We start from the raw sequence: 14,863 nt of genomic DNA on the forward strand, positions 1-14,863 counted from the left end.
CTTAAAGCAAAATTTTTTTAATTAAAATATTTTATTTCTGTATATTTTATAGAATATTTTTAGCTATAGTGAAAGCCAGGAGTGTATATGTAGATGCATTTGATTTTTTACCATGATGTTTGAGTTTTTCTTTTTCATACAAATTAACTGCAAGATCCAGATGCATGAGAAAATTTATGAGCTGATGCCTATAACCAAATCACTATGTACTTAACAATAAAATAAAATTACAGCCCAAATTCTTTGCTGCTGGCCTTTGTCCTATTTGATAATTAGCTGAAAAAACATCTTATTCTGAAGTAGAAAAAAAAGACAGTATAAGTTTGGAATACCACAGTAGAAGGAATATTCACTGAACATTGAGAAACATGACTTTGTATTCTGAATCCACCCACTGCTGCTTCCATTTGGAAAGTTCATTCTGTTGAGAAAGGCAAGTGATATAATTCATGTGAATCTGAAGTACTTTGAGCTCCTCAGAACTTAATAATTCAAAGTATTACAGTAAATTCCCATTTATTCTGAATCCAAACTACCAGAAAGCTGAAATAATGAGAATTTTTTTTGCAATTTATGAAATGGTAATGTCCCTCGAGCATTAAAAGATTCTAAATTCTTTTGAATCACAGAAAGATTAAATTCTCTTCTGGATAATTTTGTGGAAAGAATGTTTGATGGAGTTCTAATTCTTGAAGATAATAATTAATCCATATGTAGCATATGGTAATTCTTCTTTTTAACTTCAATATAAAAATAGTATCTTCTCATTTCCAGGAAACTGGCTTTGTGTTTCTGGCCTAATCAGACCCTGAAACGTATAGCACTTTGTAAGCATCATAAAGTTTGATAACAGATCATGTGTCCTACTTTATTAGCTATAAATGATTCATGTGGTTTCAAGTAAGAGAAACCCACTCAAGCTGGCTAAAGGAAAAGATATTATTTATTACTACGATACTGAAATCTTCCATAGAACCCAAACCACTGCTCGGGCATAAACTGGAAGCAAGCTGGAGGTCTGTGGGGAAACCATAGGGATTTATGTGTTTGCTCTGCCTCTCATCTCTATTTGTCTATCTACTCCATGCATTTCTCAGTCTGCAAACCAACTTCTGCTCTTATTCCTTCCTCCAGGTGGCAAGTCGGGCCCTATGTGGTAAATGCATTATGGGAGCAGCACTGGAGAGACACCAGCACTCTTTTGGCCCCACTTGAACTGTAAGAGGAGAACAAGACAGGCCTGGCTAGTGTCAGGCATCCATTCAGCCTCCCCATCTTCCAACCTTTCTGTCCCCCAATGCACTGGAGAGGAGGGGAAGAATCACAGCCCAGGAGAGTAACAACCCCTGTGGACAGATGGAGGGACAATTATCAGAGAGGCAGGCTCAGCATGAGCTGGAAAAGCTACATCATCAGATGCTTTGGTCTTAGGATAACTTTATAGTCTTAAAAATTATTCAAGACCCCAAGAGTATTTATGTGTATTACAGCTATCAATATCTACTATTAAAAATTAGAACTTAGAAAAATTTAAAATTTCTAATTCATTTTCAAAAATAATTAACCTATTTTATTAAAAACAACTATACTTTCAAAAATAAAAAGAAATTAGTGAGGAAAGTAGCATTATTTTACATTTTTTCAAACCTCTTTAATATCTGGCTTGATAAGAAACAGTCTGATTCTCATAACTGCTTTTGCATTTAATTATGTTATTTTGGCTATTGTATATGCAGAAAATTGGCCTCACACAGGTACATATTTGGTATGAAAAGGTGTACTTTAGTAGATTTTTAATATAATTAGATAATCTTTCTTCATTCTGCACTAAAATTTGACAAGAGATAGATGCAGGTTAGAATTCGAAATTATATCAATGAAAATTTTGTATTCTGTTATAATAATTATCCATTGGTTTATCTTGCAATTTTAACCATGCATGATTTTGTAACATCATGTATTGGTCATTTGGAAAATACTGGTTGGCTGAGTTACGTGGATTTTCCAAATGTTGATGAATTTTATTATATAGTATACAAAAATCACATTTTCTAATATCACTACCAATCTCACCAGAAAAGCTTTTAAGTATTGGGAAACTGTCACATTCATGGTGACAGATAGTAGTTTTCCAAAATTCTAAATTTTACTTGAAAGCTTAAATTTCATCATTGGCAACAAATACTGTCAATTGCACGTCTTGTAGAGATAGACTGACTTCACCCATTTTTGAGAAAATGTCTGCCAAATAACCATAATTTGTCTGTCAGTTGTTCTTTTAAGTAAAAATGTTCTATGAAAAGAGAAAAAAAGTCTTAGTTGTGCTCACAATCCAAGCAACCACACAAGTGCTTTTCCTTGAGACAACTGTCATACATTGGTACAGAGAAGTACTTTATTCCTAATTCATATTTCATCAGACAGAATACTAATGACACATGTCACCAAGGGTCAGTGTTTAATGAAGTTAATAATTTTTAACTGATCCATCAAGGACATTTAATAGAACCATCTTTATCCCCCGCAAGATGGAGAAGAATATCATGACTTACTAAGCACTGAGGACACTTTAGTGGAAACAGCAGTTTTATCCATGAGTGCTTTTTAAAAAAAAAAAAAACAAAATAAAAAAAAACCATCAACGCAAACATCAACATAGTCAATAAGGCAAATTATCTTTTTAGTGTTATTATGACAACAGTTTTGTTTTCTCACATTGCTGAAAGGGTCTCAGAGATACCCCCACTACCACTGCCGCAAAGGATACATGGACCACATTTAGAAAACCAGTTATATGCCAATCTGCTAAATGTACATTCATATTAGCTGAAATTATGGAGCAACTGAATCTTATCCTTTTGGTATAACAACTTGGCAACAAGAAAACATACACCCTTTTTAACTGGAAAACCCCAAATTAAAAAAAATTGTAAGCAAATTTTAATTCTTTAGTAATTAGTTTCTTAGGAGAATTTTAAAACTCAGACTGGTAAATTTAGTAAATAACCTCAGAAATCATGGAGTTCAATATACCCTCCAGTAGAAAAATATACAGAACAATAAATGCTATGGGTTCTGTGTGATGGATTACTTTGCAGGAACTGAGAGGTCAAGGATGGAGCCATGTGGTATGGCAATTCCCCAAGTCACATAAAATTAAAAAAACAAAGAAATCCTTAAACATATTTGTGAATTAAAATAATAAAAAATAAAAACAATCACACAAAATTAGATTTTCAAAGGAAGCAATTATTATATATAGTAGTGATTAGAGGTCACCACTGTGAATTGACTAAGACTCAGAGATATAGAACTAAAGAAATCCAGGCTCAACAATTTACTAGCTGTGTAATCTTGAGCAAGTGAACCTCTCAGGCCTCTTTTTACATGTGTGAAATGAGAGCAACAGTCCATATCCCCCAGTCTTGGTGTATTACACAAGCTAATTACAAGCTATTACAAGCACTGAACTGTACCTGGCACTTAGTAGATAATCAAAATGTTATTTCTGTTTTAAAAGGTAGGCAGTGATATAGCAGAGAAATCCCATGGGTTATCCAACAAGATGGTCTTTACTATAACCTGAAAAGAACCATTAAAACAACAATCTAATCTAAAAGAAGGCAAATGAAGAGGAAAAAAAGGAACAATGAACTGATGGCTCAAATAGAAAACAAAGAGCAAAATGAATGTTTTAAACTTTATTACCTTAAATGTAAATGATCTAAATAAATATCCTAATTAAAAAGCAGAGATTGTCAGTTTGGATTAAAAAGTAAGAACTTCACTATATAATCCTATAAGAAACTTGCTTTAACTGTAAAGAACAAACAGGGTTAAATGTAAAAGGATGTAAAAGGCTGAAATGAGATGTACCAGGCTAACATTAATCAAAATTAAGTTGGAATGGCTATGTTAACATCAGAAGAAGTAGAGTTCAGGGCAGAGAGTGACAGGGAGAAAGAAGGTCATTTCACAAACACAAAGGCATCAGTTCATCAGGAGGGCACGAGCATCTTAAATTTTTATGAAACTAATAACAGATTTTTAAAATACATCAGTAAAAATTAATAAAACTTCAAGGAGAAATAAATAAATCCACAATTATAGTTAGGGATTTCACTATCTCTCAGTAGTTGACTAAATGGGAGGATAAAAGGCACATAACACGCACAGAGAAGACTTGAACAACACAACCGGACTTAATTGACATTTAAAGAACACTCCACCTAATGGCAGTAGAATAGATGTTCTTTTCAAGTGCATGTACATGGAACACTTATCAAGAGACACCACATGCTGGGCCATAAAACAAATCTCAATATGTTTAAAAGAATTCAACCTTACAAAGCATGTTCTCTGAAACAGTGGTATTAAATTAGAAATCGAAATCAGAAAAAACTATAAAAAAATGCCCAAATGTTTGGAAATTAAGTAACTCTTCTAAATAAACTATGATCAAAAAATAAAGATAAGAAAGGAAAAATTAAAAGTATTTTGAACTGAATGAAATTAAAACATAGCCTTATCAAAGTTTGTAAGATGCTGCTAATGCTATATTTAGAGAGAAATTCATGCATGAAATGCCTATAGTTAAAAAAAAAAAAAAGAGCCATCTTAAATTAGTGACCTCAGCTTCCACTTTAAGGTGTTAGAAAATGAAGAGCAAATGAAATTCAAAGTAAGAAGAAGAAGTAAAATAATACAGATATAAGTGGAAATGGATGACCTTGAAAAAAAGAAGCAATTAAAAAATCAATAAAATAAAAGCTGATTTGTTGAGATCAATAAAATGAATAAATCTCTAGACAGACTGATTAGGAAAAAATAGATCAATGTTATGTCAATAAATTTGACAACTTAGATGATATGCATAAATTCTTTGAAAAACATATACATGTGTTAGTAAACACACACATATTTTCTTATCCTGTCAGCAGAGAGAGGCAGAAGCAAGGATACCTCAGCAACAAGGAGCACAGTGAAATACTCCATCTTGGTTCCTAACACCATTCCCCAACAAAAAGAAGTAGGGATCCTCAGAGAAATGGCTGATTCTAGGATTGGGGCAGGAAATACACAGATAAGCCAGATGAATTTTGCAGTACCAGGAAGTGAGAAAGTGCTCAAACAAAAACACAATGATTAAGGTATGTCAAAGGAATAAACAGGCCAACTCAGAGAGCTCACCTGGCTGAAGCAGTGTTTGTCATGTCTTACCACTCTTTTTTCCTACTTCCATAGTGTACTCTTTGGAAGGAAGTCACTGTGTAGCCCCAGTTTATGGAGTGGGAAGTTATGCTACACTTCCTTGAGACTGGAGTATCTGCATAAATTGTAAATGTATATATATAGCATATATAAAGTTATATTGGAATTCTCCCTCGCCATGCATTCAGTCATTTATTTATGTCCGTATAAATTCATGAACAGTTACTTTTTAATCTGAGTTTTAAGCTAAGACTATTTTATCTCATTGCTCAAATGGTTCCAGCTTTGGCTACTGGGGGCACTTCCTTACTTTCTGGTGCAATAAGATGTTTAGACTCATCTTGTGCTGTCTCTATGCCAGCAAAAGACTCTGTCATTTCTACAAGGATCTCTGGTTCATTTAAGTGGAGAAGAGTATTTAGAAGCAAGATCTGAGGACATTCATTGCTACTGGTATGTGTTTATATCTAGGTCTTCTCAGTGGACAGAGCTAGGATACAGACATATGTAATAAAATGAGTTCATAGAGATTCTTCCAATTCCAATCCAGCATGACAGGATATAATCTATTCTTTCCCTTTCCATACTTTTAACTCCCCTTTCCAATAGTGAAAAACTTGGCTCCCATTATCTTCAATATATTTGCTCATTGGGTCAGGGCTAAAACGCACGAAAGATTGTTTCAATGGAATTCGACAATGCAGCTCTTAAAGATAGTGAGCTCCGTCGCTGAAACAGAGGCAGTAGAGGAAAGAAGTTAAGCATAGCTCTGTAGTTAGATCTTGAACCTATCATTTCTAAAGTGTTTAACTTTGGACAAGATGTGTCACTTATTCAAGCCTCAATTTCTTCATCTATAAAATGACGTTATTTACCTTACTGGGTTGTTGTGAGGATTAAGTGGGCCACTGTATGGTGGCCTTAGTTAAGTGTTCAGTAAATGGGAGCTAAATGTTGTTTTCAATACATTTAGGAAACCCCAATATATCATGTTGAGTGAAAAAGGCAAGAAACAAAATAGGAAAATCCCTACTTGTGCCTAGATATTTTCCTTAGGAAAGGAACTGTTAACAGACGGATAAAAATGAGACTCACTTTTCATGGCACAACTTTGTGCTGTTTAAAAATTGTGCCATGTATCTGTGTTACTTTTATATTTAGAAAGGCAAACCTCATCTTAGAAGGTTTTTGGGTTAATTAAAAGGTTGATTTAATATCTCAAACCAAAAGTTTGAAAACAATGTCTGTGTAAGTTGTTTTCCTGAGATGCAGTGCTGAGCCCTCTGTGTCCTGGCCAGCTGGGAAACCGACCCTGCAGGCAGCAACGTGACCACAGTCAGGACACATAGCCTATTCTTTTATAGCATTAGAAAGCAATACTGATCTGCTGGTAATGTTCTCTTTATTATGTTGTTTTATTTACTTACAGACGTTTACTAAGCACCTAACTTGTTTCAAGCACTACTGGAGACACTGGGGATATAGCAGTCAACTAACCCACTAAAAATCCTTGTCCTCATGGAGCTTACATTCTACTATGCGGATATTTCATTTATCTATTGCTGCTTCATAACCTTTCCCCAAACATAGTATCTTCAAACTTTTTATTTCCTCACCTATGAATTAGGAAATCAGGGCCTGGCCTGACACCTCTGCTCCATATGGTGTCCAATGATGGGTCATTCACTTGACTTCATTCAGCTGATGGTTATGATTGACTAGAAAGTTCAAGAAGCCTTTACTCAGTCTGGAGTAAGACTTTACCCATGTCTGGGGTCTTGGAGTACTCATCCATATGTGGCCACTTTCCACTGGGCTAGCTTGACCTTCCTTACAATTTGGTGGTCTCAGGTAGTTGGTTTTCTTACATGGCTGTTGGCTTCCAAGAGAAAGACAGACAGAAGTCCAGATTCAAGTGGAGGGGAAACAGACTCCATTTTTTGACTGGAGTGGGGAGGGAAGCAGTGATGTTACATTAGAAAAAAGTATGTGGGATGGAAGTTAATGTAGTTATATTTAGAAACAATCTATCTCAGAAAGATTGATAACTAATAAGACAAGTAAGTAAAAATGAATTCTAAGGAGAAAACTAAAGCAAGGAATGGTATAGAAAATCTGAGTCTGGGATAGAGTTACAATTTTAAGTCAGGGAAGGACTCATTAAGAAAGTTACATTTAAATTAAGTCTTGAAGGAAATGAGGATAACTGGGGTAAGAACCTTCCAGGCAGAAGAAACAGCAAGTGTGAAGCCTCCGAGGCAGGAACATGCCTGGCATATTCAAGGTGGCAAATGGCAAGAGAGTGAGGCATCTTAAAAAGAGAAGACAAAGTCAGAGAGGTAAGGGGTCAGCATATCATGGAGAGTCTTATAGGTCATTTGGCTTTTACTCTAAATTATAAGGGGGGCCCTTGGATATTTTTTGAGTTTGGAAGAGATACAACCTGACTTGTGTTTTCACAGGATCCCTGTTGGCTATACTGAGTATAGACAATAGGATGCTAAACAGAAGTAGGAAGAACAGTTAGAAGATACTGCAACAATTCAGGCAAGAAATGAAGGTGGCTTAAATTAGGATGGAAGCAACAGGGATGGTAATAATTGGTTGGATTCTGGATATATTTTTAACACATACCCCAAAAGATTTGCTGATGGACTGGACAGAGTAGGGAGGAAGGAGAGAAACCAAAGATGAGTTCAAGATTTCTTTACCTGAGTGACTGGAAAGATGAAGTTAGTATTTACCAGATGGAGAAAACTAAGATCAAGACTGGGAGAACAGTCAGTCGAAGGTCATGCTAGAATGACTATTAGATTTCCAAGGGTAGCTATTTAATAGGAAGTGGAACATACAGTTGTGTGTGTATATGTGTGCGTGTGTGTGTGTGTGTACACATATACATGCACATACCTTTAAATGCACAGGAAACTTTTTGGAAATATATATTAAAAACCATTAATAATTACCTCTGGATAATGGGAATCTTCAAATTTTGTGGCTTAGCGACTTAAGAACCTGACTAGTATCCATGAGGATGCAGATTTGATCCCTGGCCTCACTCACTGGGTTAAGGATCTGGGGTTGCTGTGGCTATGGAGTAAGCTGGCAGCTGCATTTCCGATTTGAACCCTAGACCAGGAACTTCCACATGCCAAGGGTGTGGCCCTAAAAAAAACACACTGAGGCGTGAGAGAAGGGAGTAATATATATATTTCATTTGTTTTAAAAACGTAATACCCTTCTGTTATATATATTAAATGACTCAAGTCACCACAAATAGGTTGCATCAGGAAAGCCCATGCTAGATCAGGTTATCAACAATGTCCTTTCAGGCTCTGATATTGATTTCTACAGCTAGGAATTAACTGCTAATTTTTACCCTCACTTCCTCCTTAGGCTTCTGTGAAATTTAGAATGTGTAAACAGCCTAATTCACTTGCCTCATCTTGAAAACAGTACCAAGAGCTCTCAGTGCTTACCTACCTCACAGGAAATTTGAGGTTGGATTAGATAAGGTGTTCAAATACTCTGAGTTACCATAAAGATAGGTGCTCAAGTCGGCAGGATATTATGACTCCTGGAATATTAAAAGGCAGTAAAAAGAAGCTGTTTCTGCCTTTTGATCACATAGGCATTTTGATACTCTTGAACTATTACTCATTTAGTCTACTGTAGAATGAGTGTTTCTCCCTAAACATTATTCATTTTAGCATTTCTGTTCATGCTTTCTGTCAAATAAGATTTCCTCAGCCTTTGATTTTTATCAAGATTTACTTGACTTTAGTCTTCAAAGCATTTAATTCAAAGTTCACTCTATCAGTGGGTGGATTAGTTGAGTAACTGAAATGCCAGTGTTGAATACTGTAATAGTTTGTTATAATATTTCTCCTCACAGGATACATACTTACCAACGTCATGTACTAATGAACAATGAAGTGACTGTCTAAATAGCAGAAATCTTTAAAGGAAAGTTACTGGTAAACGCAAGTGGAAAATAATAAACAGTGACAGCTCTACAAAATGTTCCCTTAATGCATTTTATGGGTTCTTCTAAAGTCATTACTATGTGCTGGATATTGTATTAGGTGCTAAGAATACAAGAAGAAAACACATGTCTCTTCCCTCATGAAGCTTATATTCTGCCAGAGAAATGCCACATTGCATTTTAAATTTTATTTATGCAACTGTCCTAATGAAGTATTTGAGATGCTAGGTGAAGAATTTGGAGATTGCTGGCAGTATCCATTTCTGGAGATTATTACTATGGAGATTTTTATACTTTGAAAAAAAAAATCACCTTTACTCCCACAGAAGTGAGGAGAAAACCAGAAAGTCACCGCCAGTCATAATAACTGAGGGTAGTTGGAGGAACAGCTGCAAGTTTCAGGAAAGACGAACTGTCTCAATATGCAAGATGACCTTTCTTAGAACTGGAACTTACAAGAAATCAGGCAGCATGTTCTAAACACTAACAACCTAAAAACTAAAAAATGAACAAACAAAAATGATGCTGGATAATCATAGAGGCTGGATATTCACAGATAGTATGGGTTCAGGGAGTGCTTCTGCCTTGGGAAGGAGGTTGAAGTAGATTGCCTTTGAGGTTTCTTTATAGCCTAAGGAAACTAAAATACATACAGCAATTGTGAAGTTATATATTCTCAAGAGAAAGATTTCTCAACCACCAAATATACCCAAGATGCTAATATTCTATTTATGTTTTATAATTATTTAACAACGATCTCAAACCAGAGTAAAGAAAAACAGGCTTTGTTAATTACTGAAGAGAGAATAAAATTATAGCTTTTACCAGATATTCTTTTGCCTTGTTAGAAATCTTACTATTCATTGGTCAAACATCTGTCATATTATATAGGTAAATCACTATGGTCAATGGTCAGTCCAGTGCCCCCCAACCCCCCCACCATCACCAGCACCAGCTCCCTGGAAATGTTTCTAAAATCTTTCCAATTGCTTCTGCCTCTATGTTCCAATTAATTTGTCACCCATGTATCTGAGTTTAGTGCCAACTTCAGATAACTCATTTTGTCTTATGATAATTTAACCTGCCACTCCTTGCTTCTATAATTTATAAGTACAACCTCCACAGTAAAAATAAAAACTCACATTTTTGATAAGCAGCCTCTACAAGTTGACTGGAACTTAGTCACTGATTTCTAAGCTATTAAGTATTTGATTACACCCCTTCCTCCAGCTCTGATTCAAAAAGTGCTTCTGGGAAAGACTTGCTTCACTTTCAAACTGTGGTGAGACATCACAGGAAGAGCTCTTGGGTTGGTTTTTAAGGAAGAGTCCAGGTTAACCTAACACCAGAACACAGTACAACTATACCCGACCACTGGTTCCTCACCTTGCAGGCAAACCAGGCTGAACTGTCTCCTAAATTGTGTATCAAATTATTTCTTGGGTTCAGAACAACCTCAGTGGTTGGCACATCAGTAATAGCTTTAGTAGCTGACATTTATAGATGCTATTTTTTTGGAACTTTACAGAGAGCTTTATATATAGTTTCTCATTGAATCCTTGCAACAACCCTCTGAAGAAGGTTCTATTTTTACCATTTTATAGGGTCTGAGGCTTAGCAGAGTTAGGTACTGGCCTAAAGCCAGTCAGTAAAGGCAGCACCCTTGGGACTGGAACCTGGGGTAATATGCTTTTAGCACAGCAAAGAAGGAGACAGTAAGATGTGATAGGCTATGGGAGAAAGCTGGGCCATCACCTTTTCCTTTCTCCATGCCTGACTGCCCTACCTACGGAATCTCACTCTCACCTATTCTTTTCCTTTTTCCTTTTTAGGGCTGCACCTATGGCATATGGAATTTCCCAGGCTAAGGGTCGAATCGAAGCTGCAGCTGGTGGCCTAAGCCACAGCCACAGCAAAGCCAAATCCGAGCTGCATCTGCAACCTATGCCTCAGCTCATGGCAACACCAGCACCTTAACCCACTGAGCGAGCCCAGGAACTATTATCCTCATGGATACTAGTCGGGTTCTTAAGCTGATAAGCCACAACAGTAATTCCTCACTCTCACCTATTCTTAACAAATAAACATTTACTTTGTTTTTGTTTTATTTTACCTTACGGAAATAGTCTACTACTTGGTAAAGTTTCTATTTAATGCATCCAGATACAGAGAGGTTCCTCTCTACACAGCCATGTAAAGCTCTGCTAAAGGATAAGCTAAGTGAGTGATTTACCAGAAACAGAATGAAAAAGGGAAACTGCTCTGGACTTGAAGGGGGAAAATATGGAGACTTTGCAACCATGAAGGAAGACAGAGCAGTGAATACCTGTGTATTCTTCTGTTTCCTAATTGAAATGGGCACTGGCACAACAGGGACTATTGCTATCAGCCCCATCAGAGATGTGCAGCTTGATAAGGAATGTCCAAGAGTCATTTGAGGGCTGATTAGTGGGGAATGGGGCCTTTGAAAGACTCTAGGCACTGAAAATTTTGATGCCCTATTCCCTCCACTCTATATAATTAAAAAACAATACTGTACCAACCCATAAAATAGAAATCATACATATATGTTGGAACTAATATTGCTTTTTTCTTATTAAAAAAAAAAATCTGGTCTCTCTCTTTTGAGTGTGTTGTTGGATTGAGCACTGTTTATTTTTGTCTACTAGTAATCCAGTGCTAGGCAGTCAAAATTTAAGGTTCTAGAAGGCCAATTAACTGCAAAGAGAAAAAAATGAGTTAATCTAAAGCTTATCAGCCAAACAAACCAAAAAATGGGCAGAAGATCTCAATAGACATTTTTTTCTAAGACAGAAAGATGGCCAAAAACACATTAAAAAGATGCTTGACATTGCCAAGTATTAGAGAAATGCAAATCAAAACTACAATGAGATATGACTTAACAACAGTCAGAATGGCCATCATCAAAAGTCTACAAACAATAATGGCTGGAGAGGGTGTGGAGAAAAGGGAACCCTCCTACCTTGTGGGTGGGAATGTAAATTGGTATAACCATTCTGGAGAACAGTATGAATGTTCCTCAAAAAACTAAAAAAAAAGAATAAGCATATGATCCAGCAATCCCACTCATAGGCATATACTCAGAGAAAACCATAATTCAAAAAGATACATGCACCCCTATGGTCACTGCAGCACTGTTTACAATAGCCAAGAAATGGAAGCAACCTAAACATCTACTGACAGATGAATGGTTTAAGAAGATGTGGTACATACACAAAATGAAATATTACTTAGCCATAAGAAAGAGTGAAATAATGCCATTTGCATCAACATGGATGGACCTAGAGATTATCACACTGATATCTCAGATATCCCTTATACATGGAATCTAATAAAAATGATACAAAAGAACTTATTTATAAAACAGAAACAAAGAGATTTTGAAACCCAGCTTATAGTTACCATAGGAGAAACCATGGGGGGAGGGATAAATTAGGAACAGAATAACATATACACACCACTGTATATAAAAATAGATAATTAACAAGGACCTACTATATAACACAGGGAAATCTATTTAATACTCTGTAAAAACCTATATGGGCAAAAAGAATGGATATATGAATATGTACAACTAACTCACCTTGATGTACACCTAAAACTATATAACATTGTAAGTCCACTATACTTCAATAAAATAAAAAAATAAATAAACCTCATCAGTGTCTAACTTGAATGTATAACAATACTTCACTAAGACTCAAGCAATGAAGTACATCAGCAGTTTTCAAATGTTTTGGGAAACCCCAAGTCCTATAGAGAAGATTCTGGGACTGCTCGGAACTGGGATGGGTGAGGAAGCAGGACAGGAAAACCAAGGGCTCCTTACCCCCTTCCCACCCCAGAGTAATTCCGCTTTGATCTAATTTATGCATTTAAAAGGCCTACAAAAGATTTTATTTGTAAATGGGGCTATGCCACTGAATCAAAAGTATAGCACTGTACGATTGTCATTTTAACGATGGCAACGGATCACAAAAGTATTTGTTTTTTTCTGACTCTGGAACTAAATCCCTGAATCAATCCAACTAATGTATATACTCTGTGAGGACAGACTAGCCTTCATCCTCATCTTCATATGCCCATGCAGCCAGTAGAACCCTACCCACTATGGGGACTAGCAAAGTGTTGACTGAATACGTGGTGTGTCCCCCTCCCCCAATATTACATAAATATAAAAGTTATCTGCTTCTCAGAAAGTTCATGACAGAAAATGAAACAGGCTGTTTTCAAATGGAGTTGATAAGACCTGCAGTACATTTAGTCCAACACTTTCTGGCTTCCCAGTCCAAGTATTTTATTTTAGTAATTGATTTGGGTTGCAATCTATTCAAGTGTAATCACATCTCCAACTTTTTATTGAATTTAATTTCTTGGGATATTTGCTGCATGATATAGTAAAGGTGTTGAAGTATACCAGACACACTATTCTAATTTCCCAGACAAACTTTGAGTGACTGATTCCAGGATGACAGCAGCTTTGCTTTCATAACTATTTTAAAAAACACTTCTGGTATCAAAAATTATAAAAACCAGCAAACAAAAAACCATTCAAACCAAACAAAATGCAGAGTTGAACTTCCCCCAGAGGGGAGCAGGAATCTTGGAATCCATTCAAAGCCCTTAGTGTGGATGCAGGTAAATGAGGTTTGCCCGGGGCCTCTGAAGGTCCCCTCCCTTTCAATCTGTTCGTCCTTTTGTGACACTCTTCACAACCTTCAGGCCTCTCCTTTCCTCTTGCCTACTGAAAAGAGAATGTGATAAACCTAGTCATGCTAAGATGTAGCAGGTGGAGCAATTTAACGTGTCACCCTCTCCTTGAAAGAAGACTGGCAGATAAGAAAAATCAAGTCAATGCTGTCACATTAGTGATCTGGATAATTCTAACGATTTTTCTCTTCAATCTTCTTCAAAAAATTTTTACAAAGCCAGGGGAAGCTTAATCTCAGCACATTTATACTGACAAAGCATGACTAATAAAATGGCCCCTGCCCTCCATGAACTTAACATTAGTGAAGGTATTTACAGGTTACTTGCATTTCTTCTAGAGATAATTTAAAGGATGAGCAAGGTATCCAATAGTAACTGTAGCTACTTCTGCCTTTCCTACTCTGAAAGAACAAGCCAGATGTGATGTGGATGTACTAATCCCATATGGCATATTTCTTCAACCACCAAATGAAAGCAAATGCTTTAGCTTGACATTCAAGGCCTCCCATAATCTGACTCCTCCTGCCTGGTCAACCCTATTTCTAATTCCCAATATACACAATTAAACCATTTCAAGCCCTCAGCATTCTCTGTTCTTTTATGTTTTTTAAAAAAATATCTACTTCCATGGAAACAAATACCCCAAAGCCTACTGGTTAAAATAATAAACATTTATTATCTTATAAATTTAGGAAATGCTTAGCTGGGTGGTTTCTGGCTTGGAATTTCTCAGGAGGCTGACATCACCCTTGGTGGATCTGCTTCTGAGGGCTCATTTAAAAGCTGGTGGTGGTTGTTGAGGGGGGTCTCAGTTTCTCTCCACATGGCTCTCTTCTACTACTGTTGGAGTGTAGTTGTTGGCCTCTCACTCACTTCGGTAAGTGACCCACGAAAGTGCTTAGGTGCAACCTCTCCTTTATATCATATCCTCACAAG

At 36.4% G+C, this 14,863-nt stretch overlaps 1 long non-coding RNA gene across 1 annotated transcript in view; it reads left to right on the plus strand.

Moving 5' to 3' along the window:
• The window catches only part of LOC110256700, a 31,464-nt gene extending 21,971 nt beyond the window's left edge, over positions 1-9,493 (plus strand). The window contains exon 2 of the long non-coding RNA XR_002338581.1: positions 1,135-9,493. This is a non-coding gene — a long non-coding RNA (uncharacterized LOC110256700). The remainder of the gene's footprint in view (positions 1-1,134) is intronic.

This window comes from Sus scrofa, chromosome 14 (genome assembly GCF_000003025.6).
Source record: "Sus scrofa isolate TJ Tabasco breed Duroc chromosome 14, Sscrofa11.1, whole genome shotgun sequence".
Taxonomy (NCBI): domain Eukaryota; kingdom Metazoa; phylum Chordata; class Mammalia; order Artiodactyla; family Suidae; genus Sus; species Sus scrofa.